Source organism: Dendrobates tinctorius, unplaced genomic scaffold (assembly GCF_039654945.1).
Source record: "Dendrobates tinctorius isolate UK_male_01 unplaced genomic scaffold, ASM3965494v1 ptg000070l, whole genome shotgun sequence".
Lineage (NCBI taxonomy): Eukaryota > Metazoa > Chordata > Amphibia > Anura > Dendrobatidae > Dendrobates > Dendrobates tinctorius.
In genome coordinates, this window is record NW_027361738.1 from 68,596,080 (window position 1) to 68,605,191 (window position 9,112).

The window sequence follows — 9,112 nt, forward strand, 5'->3', positions numbered from 1 at the left end:
GGTACAAAGATATACATCTTTCCTGTATCTAAAGAGAGTTAAAGTTTTCTCCCTTAAAAATACAGTATCAAAGTGAATAAACTATTCGTACTTGTATTTTACATGTTTTTTTATACCACTGGAGTTCTTCTAATCAGGGGGTTTAACTAGATGCAACTGTACGGGTATAACAGCATCAGAAAAGAGACATTACTTCACTCCCTTCCCAAAGCTGAGACATGTGTGTTTCTGAAATTCTAGTACAAGTCGGCAATTAAAATAGCAGAGCTGTTTGCTCAGGACTGGGGTCTCCCAGGAACATATCTCACGTTGCAGCATGTGTGAATGAAGCCTTTTTACTGGCTGCAGCCTCTGCTAGTAAAACTAGCTCCACACCGCATCAGCATTTGGGCTTCAGCATAAAATCCCCCTCAAATTACATAGGGTGAACGTTAAGTAGAGAGTTTTTGTTGCCTTCAGTGTACATGCATGTGTATGTATGAGTGTGTAAATATATATATATATTGGTAGATCAGCTCACTCAGCTGCGGCTTGAAGGATGCACTTGGTTTATTAAATATGGCACAATGAGTTAAGGACAAATTAAACACTGCCCTCTGGGCAAAACAATAGCTCTTGGTACAGACCTTGTAGTAGCGGGATCATCCCGCTCATGGATAGCATGACCCACTTTTCAGACCTAAACCACAGCACCAACCTCTTCTCTGGAGTGTTCCTCTCCAGACACTCAACACCTAGACTGCCTCTGTGTCACGATCCATTTTTGGATCCGTGTCATATCTAGGATTCTCATATATAAACTTTCTTCCTTTCAGGCCATCAGGGGTTAACATCAGTTTTTCCCCCCGGTGGCCGCTGGTCAATTACAAGGCTGGTCAATCTGCTGATGCAGGTGGTGACCACTCCCACCTTCCTTTAAAAGGTCACCTGATGCTTCAGCTAACTGTTGGTGATCCACTTTATTGGAGACCAACCAAGCTGGAGTCAGGAGCTGGCTGAGTGCAGTGGTGCTTCAGCTGAATGCTGTGATCTGCTGCCTACTCTGCTGTGCGGTGCATTGCAGCAGACAAATTTAAGTGTTGTTTGTCTTACCTCATTTGTATATCTTACCTTGGTGTTATATTAGTGCAGCGGTGGGACCAGTGTCCACACTTACCATTTCCCTATTGATGGATAGGTGCAGGGCAAGTGAGGGCTAAGGTATTCTGCTTGGCGACGGTTTGAAAGAAGCTGTATAGGGACACCAGGATAGAAGAGGGCACAGCCTCAGAAGAGTGCAGGAGGTGTCCATTTACCCGTTCCCTATCGCAGGGCCCACCGTTGTAATTGTGTCCCCGGTGTTCACTTGCTTGTCGTTTAGTGACCGACCACTTGCTGGGTCGTGTCACACAGGGCCAGACACTTTGTGACATTCTGGTGCCCAGCTATTTAAGACCAGACCATGTGACTCCTCACCCATGTGACTGATCACATGACATCAAGCAGGTCTTGTCAGCACACGGCAGTGCCGACTCTGCAGAAGAGATAAATAGACATTCTCCCACCAGCTCTATGAATGTCCACATAAAAGCCAGCCCATTATGCAACTTAGCTTAACGCTTGCAACGCTTAATGTGCTGGAGGAAAAACTGTGTTTTATATCACTGACGCCAGTAGGCGTAGTGAAACATATCTCACCTCCAGCACTTCACCAGTGACTTTGTCACTATATATATATATATATATATATATATGTCACGCTGCTCTCACCTGGGGGTGGGACCTCGGTCCCGACGTCACCTCTTCCGGTCCCGTAGGGTGCACACACGCACCTCTCGTACCTAGTTCCATGTTTGCACCATGTTCTTTGTGTGCACGCGCACTCTCCTCAGCTCTGCCTCTGGGCCTGTCCTCTCTATAGTATTGGAGGACCTGACCCGGAAGTCCTAGTGATTATGTGCTATATCAGGCTACCTCTTTCTATGGGAGATGCCTGATTATTGTTGTGCTTCCTGGCTTGGTCTGCCTTGTCCTTGCCTGGCTGTGCGCTGTATTCGTGTCCTCTGCCTTATGCTCTGTTGTGCCTCCTGGCACACGTTCTGTTTCTGTATACTGCCTGGTGCTCTGTTTTGCCTCCTGGCACACACTCTGTTCCTGTATTCTGCTCTATGCTCTGCTGTGCCTCCTGGCCTTGCACTCTGATGTGCTTCTCTTCGCACGCTCAGTACTCTGACATGCTCCTTTGCGCATGCCCTGCTTTGCTCGCACGTGGGCGTACTTGTCTGTGCACGCCATACAAGCTCTTGTGTACTCGCCTTGCACTATGCTGTATCTATGGCACTCCTGTGTATACGCCTTGTATTGTCCTGTACCCTGCGTGTCCACGCTTTGCACGTTTCAGCAGGCACACTCACTCGTGTCTCCTTTGAGCCGGCCACCTGGTGCCAGCAGTCGTGGTACCTTACCCCCTTGGGCTTGCCCCTGACACTCCCTGTATAGGGGGTGGTCCTCACAAGGTCAGCTCGCCCTGGGAGGGTTGGTGCCACGACCCAGAGGGTCCACTCCAGGAGTCGTCACAATATATATATATAATATGCAGGAGGTGTAACGCTATTGCTGGCAACTCTGCATGGTGTCCCCTTCTCTCTCAATGCAGTGACACTGGCTTACTCATTGACCCAGCCCCAGCGTGCTCCTGCCTCCAGGACTGTGTACATGTATTGTAGGGATTCTACTCGCTTAGGTGCGACGGGAGACAGTCAGGAGGCAGGTTCCCTTAAAGTTCGTGCGGTTTATTACGTCATAAACCAAACAGCATGTCACCAAAATAAACAGCCATCAGTTCAGGGGACAAAGTAACATCACATGTCCTTTCCTTCAGGCTCAGTCACATACAGCTGCCTGGTTCAAGAGCAGGCCACATTATAAGGGTGTAGCCACACCCACGAACCCAGCCGCTGACTGGTCACATGACTGTGACCTCACCACAGGTCCTTCAAACAATAATAATACAGCAACATTTGTTATGCCTTACATTATGGAGACAAGCCATTTATGAGACACATATCTCCCATCGATTACACGACCCTCAGCCCTGCCACATACTTCCCCCCTCTGCCTAAAGCCGTGGGGCTTGGCACTTTCACCTACGAGGCAAGGGATTCTGGAGAGGGCATCTGCATTCCCATGTAGCTTCCCGGCCCTATGCTCTACATGGAAGCTGAAGTCTTGTAGGGCTAAGAACCAGCAGGTGACCCTAGCATTCTTACCTTTTGTTTCCCTTTATCCACCTGAGTGGGGCATGGTCGGATATTAATCTAAATTTCCGTCCCACGAGGTAGTACCATAATGTATGCACTGCCCATTTTATGGCCAAACACTCCTTCTCTACAACTGAGTAATTTCTCTCACAAGAAGTCAACTTCCTACTCAAGTAGAGAACAGGATGCTCCTCTCCACGTATCTCTTGGGAAAGGATTGCTCCTACCCCATCATCTGAAGCATCTGTCTGGAGGACAAATTCACGTTTAAAGTCTGGGGCCACCAAAACGGGTTGCTTACAAAGAGCTCCCTTCATTTCTTGGAAGGCTGACTCTGCTTCTTCGGACCAGCTGACCATCACTGACTTTGTCCCCTTAAGCAGATCAGTTAGAGGTGCAGTGATTGTGGTGAAGTTTGGGTTGAACCTCCTGTAATATCCCACAATCCACAGGAAGGGTTTAACTTGTTTCTTTGACAGAGGTCTCGGCCATGTTTGAATTGCCTCCACTTTATTGATTTGGGGTTTGATCTCGCCCCGCCCAACTACATATCCGAGGTACTGGGCTTCCTCCTTACCCAAGGCACACTTTCCGGGTTTACTGTAAACCCCACCTCCCTTAGAGCTTCAAACACTGCTTGGACCTTTTCCAGGTGAGACTCCCAGTCCAGGGTAAAGATGACGATATCATCCAGGTACGCGGCAGCGTATAGCTTATGAGGTGCAAGGATTTTATCCATAGCCCTCTGGAAGGTTGCCGGAGCTCCCTGCAGGCCAAACGGCATCCGGACATACTGGAATCACCCGTCTGGTGTGGAGAATGCCGTCTTCTCCTTGGCTTCCTGTGCCATGGGGATCTGCCAGTATCCCTTTGTCAGATCCAAAGTGGTTATGTACCTGGCAGGTCCAAGTCTCTCGATGAGCTCATCAACGCGTGGCATGGGATAAGCGTCGAACTTGGAGACCTCATTCAGCTTCCGGTAATAGTTGCAGAACCTCCATTCACCATCAGGTTTTGGGACCAGGACAATCGGGTCTGTCTCCCAGCACCGCCTCTCAGCGCTGCCTCCTAGCACGGCCAGCACCGACCCCAGCACAGCCAGCACCTCCCACCCCTTAACAATGCCAACACTGAACACTGCTTCTTAGCATGGCCAACACCACCAACCCAGAATAGCTAGCGCCACCCCCAGCATGGCTAGCATTGCCTCATGCTACTGTGAGCAGTCCACATGGCCTAAATGTGATACCATGGTCTACAGCATCTCTGGACTTGCCTCTCATCGAGCACATCAGGGATGTCTAAGGTAGGCAATTGCAATTGGAGCTACTAGCAGCAGATATTAATGATTTGCCCTAGAGTGGATTCAGTGTGGCAGAACATTGCTCAGACGGCCTTTAATATCTTCACTGCTAGCAGCAAAGGCTGTAAGTTTGGGGAATTCTGCAAGTGGCGCTCATACTCTAAGCTGAATAAATTGATATCTTTTGAACATTTGGCTTTTATTTTCTCATGATTTGTAAATCATTAACATGTCTATCCCATCCTGTAATTTTCAGAACTCCATGAAGTTCCATGAAGAGTATGTATATTTAAAGCCATCCACAACCTGTCTCCTCCATACATCTGTGACATGGTCTGTAGGTACCTACCCGCACGCAACCTTTGATTATCTCAAGATCTCCTTCTCTACTCCCCCCTTATCTCTTCTTTCCACAACCGCATACAAGACTTCTCCCGTGCTTCCCCCATACTCTGGAACTCTCTGCCGCAACACATCAGACTCTCACCATCAACAGAAACCTTCAAGAAGAACCTGAAAACCCACCTGTTCCGACAAGCCTACAGCCTGCAATGATCCTCGGTCTACTGAACCACCACACGACCCGCTCTACCCTCTCCTACTGTATCCTCACCCATCCCTGTAGAATGTGAGCCCTCGCGGGCAGGGTCCCCTCTCCTTATGTACTTGTGTGTCCCTTGTCTTACACATGCTTATTATACTTGTCTATATTTCCCCTTTTCACATGTAAAGCGCCATGGAATAAATGGCGCTATATAAATGCATAATAATAATATATATATGGCAAAAAATACTATATAGACGTACACACATATACTGAATTTGCTATTGTACTTTTTCTTTCTGTTATTTCTTACAGACTGATTTTTGCTTAGAAAGTCAACGAATAACTGTATGAAGTGCTCTCTATTTCTGATGAATCATTCTTACTGTAAGATAATAGACATCAAATGGTTTGGAAATGGTTTTATAACCCCTTACAGAGTGATGAGCAGCAGAAAAATTGGTTCTCTGAGTTCACTGAAGATATTGTTTCTGCTCTTGGTGTTAACACCTGAATGTGCCAAGCTGAGCTGCTGTCATGCAAAAGGGGCAGCGCTTCCATAATGATCAGAAATCCAAGAGAATTTGAACAGTAACTATTGTTATTTGTACTTTACATACTGCCAAAGAAGAGTAGCATTGTACAGAGATTGTATACATTTATTCTACCCCCACAATTAAATTCAGAATCTAAACATATTATATGAGCTTAGATATAGTTCCAGATTTTGCAAAATTAAAGGGGAGGTTTAAGCTGATTTCCTTCCATTGTGCAGTCACCACCTGGGAGCGGCTAATCGAAATGGCTAAGCTGCTATGACTTCCCTGGAGAGAAAAATCAATCTATACCAACCAATCCAGTATATCCAGTGTATCTCTATGGAGCTGTGCTGTTTACATTGGCTGGACTTTGTCTTCCAGTACCTGGAGATCCGCTTCTACAAGGCTGTTAGTTGATAGGGAGGGGGTTATTGGCTCAACATACTGCAAAAGCAGCAGTAGTATATTCTATAATAAAACTCCAAAAGAAATGTACGGTATATACTTAAATGGGTCAGTCATAACATTTACCCCCTAAAGGTTACACCATTGTTTTAATTTGTTTTCTTTCAAATTTTTCATTTGTACTTTCCATGAAAAAGTAGTAATTTGTTTTTTTACTATTTTTCCATAGAGACAACCATATAAGAGCTTTTCTGTTGTTGGATAGATTGGACTTTCAGATGACACCATTTTAATTCATCATAAAATGTACAAAAAAGACAGAATAAAATAATTCTTTGCAGGTTGGAACAAAAACAATCCTGCCCGTGTAATTTTGTCGGTTAATTTTTGCAGCATTTAAGGCCTGTTTCACACTTCAGTTTTTTGTGTCAGTTAAAATCCGCCAAAATGGCGGAAAGCGGATCCGTTGCTAACTGATGTGAACGGATGCCACTGGACCGTTTTTTTGACGGATCCGTTGAATGAAGAATTTTAAAGAAACCACGCAGCCCGGGGAAGAGGAGAGAAAGAGAGAGAGAGAGAGAAAGAGAAAGAAAGAGAAAGAGAGAGAGAGAAATTTTTTTCTGTGCGCCAGAAAGGATTTCAGGGTTAAATTTCTGGCTGATTTCCTTCCTCTGGGCATGCGCAATGTAAAATGCGGATCCTGCAGCAAAAAAAACGTTGCATGGTCCATCTAGGCATGTCGGCGGACGGAAAAAATTTGGCGGATCCGCAAAAAAACGGATCCAACGGATGGCCATCCGTCAAGATCCACCGGTAACGCAACTCAATGGGGAAAAAAACGGATCCACCAAAAAAATGGCGGATCTGTTTTTTTAAAAAAACGGCGGATTTTGACTGATGGTCAAAAACGAAAGTGTGAAACAGGCCTAATATGGAGCAGTATGATTACAATACCAAGAGTATCATATACACTTCATGGATAAATCATTTGCTCAGATAAATACAGCTAGAAAAGATGCAATCACTTAATACCATTGTACAAGCTGGAGCAAGAAGATGTATGAAAGGACAATATAGAGAAAGTCGCACTGAAAACTGAATATATAAGGAAAAAACAAACGACCAAAAATCTCACAAGGAATGTAATAATACAAAATATAATTTATTGAACAATCAATAAGACCAGAACATGTGAGGAACACAGTGACATGGAAAATCCAAGTCTGCTTGTGCATGCAGAAAAAACACCAAAGGACACACATGTGTCAGGAGGGGGAAGGAGAAAGTGTAAAGCACATATATAGTGCCTGTCAGCAGAAATAAATATAATTATACTGACGCATAACAAAATTGCACATCCCACACTAAGCCTCATGGAATCCACATCACCAGGCATGTATCCATACTGGACAAGAAAGTGTAATAAAGAATTAGCGTATTAAAGTCATACCTGGTAAGAATAGGAGGCAGCCCGACTGGTGTGTGTCCCCCCCGACGCGCGTTTCGGCGTAAAATGCCTTGAGAAATTCCAGCAGCCAATCAGGGCACAGAAACCATCCACAACGTCCACAGCATCCAGTCTTCTGTCGTTGACTGCCAAAGTCACATGTCCCTCTCCAAATGAAAAGCGGACAATGTTGTTTTGCTGGTGCCATTTTGTAAACAGTGTAACAGTGCAGAGAGGTTGCTCCTGCTGCTGCTCTAAGTTGTCATATAGTTAGATAGGATTGTGTCCTGTATTAAATCGAATTTCCAGCATCTAACTAGTTTGTGCTAATAGTGTTGTGGAGGCAGGAGTGCACGTTTCCTAATCCAAATTGTTTGGGCTAATACTGTGTTGCAGTCAGTACTCAGGAGGTCACATTTACTAATCAAAATCGTTTGGGCTAATATTGGGCTTTAGGCGTCAGGTCCCATTTCCTAATCCAAATCGTTTGGGCTAATATTGGGGTGCAGCCAAGAGGCCCCATTTCCTAAGCAAAATCGTTAGCACTAATATTGGGATGCAGGCAGGAGGCCCCATTTCCTAATCCAAATAGTTTGGGCTAATATTGGAGTGCAGGCAGTAGGCCCCATTTTCTAATTTAAATTGCTTGAGCTAATATTGAGAGGCAGGAGGCCCATTTCCTAAGTAAAATTGTTTGAGCTGATAATGGGGTGCAGGCACCAGGCCACATTTCTTAAGTAAAATCATTTGGGCTAAAATTGGGGTGCAGGCAGGAGGCCCCATTTCCTAATCAAAATTGTTTCAGCTAAAATTGGGGTGCAGGCACCTAGCTTCATTTCCTAATCAAAATAGTTTTGGCTAATATTGGGATGCAGGCGTCAGGCCCCATTTCCTAATCAAATCGTTAGGACTAATATTGTTGTGGAGGCACACTGTCTCAGTAAATAAATACTGATTGCTAATTTTGTGACATGTGACTGGGCCTAGGGTTGTGAAACAGCTGGGAAGAGTACATCGAACTTCAGTGGAAAAAAGTGAGGTCGTAGTAGAAGGGGGAATAGACTTGATGTTCGACGTCTACGTAGGTTAGGTGGTAATATTACTGAAAGGTTTACTGAACAAACACCGGCTTGTCCTATCCAAAGACAGCTGACAACATCTGTTACTGGATAGGCTACTCAACTCCCTCTCTTTGGCAGCCGTACAGTGCTATGCCTTGCAGATGAGGACCAGAAAGAGCATGTGCTGCAGTGGATGGCAAGCGCTACATCAAGTGGCCTCTCCTCCTCTTCTTCCACCTTAACATCACACACAGTACAATCCTCAGAGGTAGTACAGCAATTACCCTTGTTTCCCCTATGTCACAACTTTCCAAACTCCCAACTGACTGTGGGGAACCACAGATGGGCAAGTCTGCAGAGCTGTTCACACATTCTATTCCATGGGCATCAGAGGTCAGCTCCAAATATTCATAGAATTCAGAGGAAGAAAACATCTGCATCGATGCCCAACATTTTTTTCTGTAGGATCCAGGGCAGAAATCAGACTCTTGTCACCAGATGTTAACCCACAGGGTGGAGGTGATCCTGATGAGATTCAGATGCCTGAGTTGCAAGCTGACTGTACTATGCT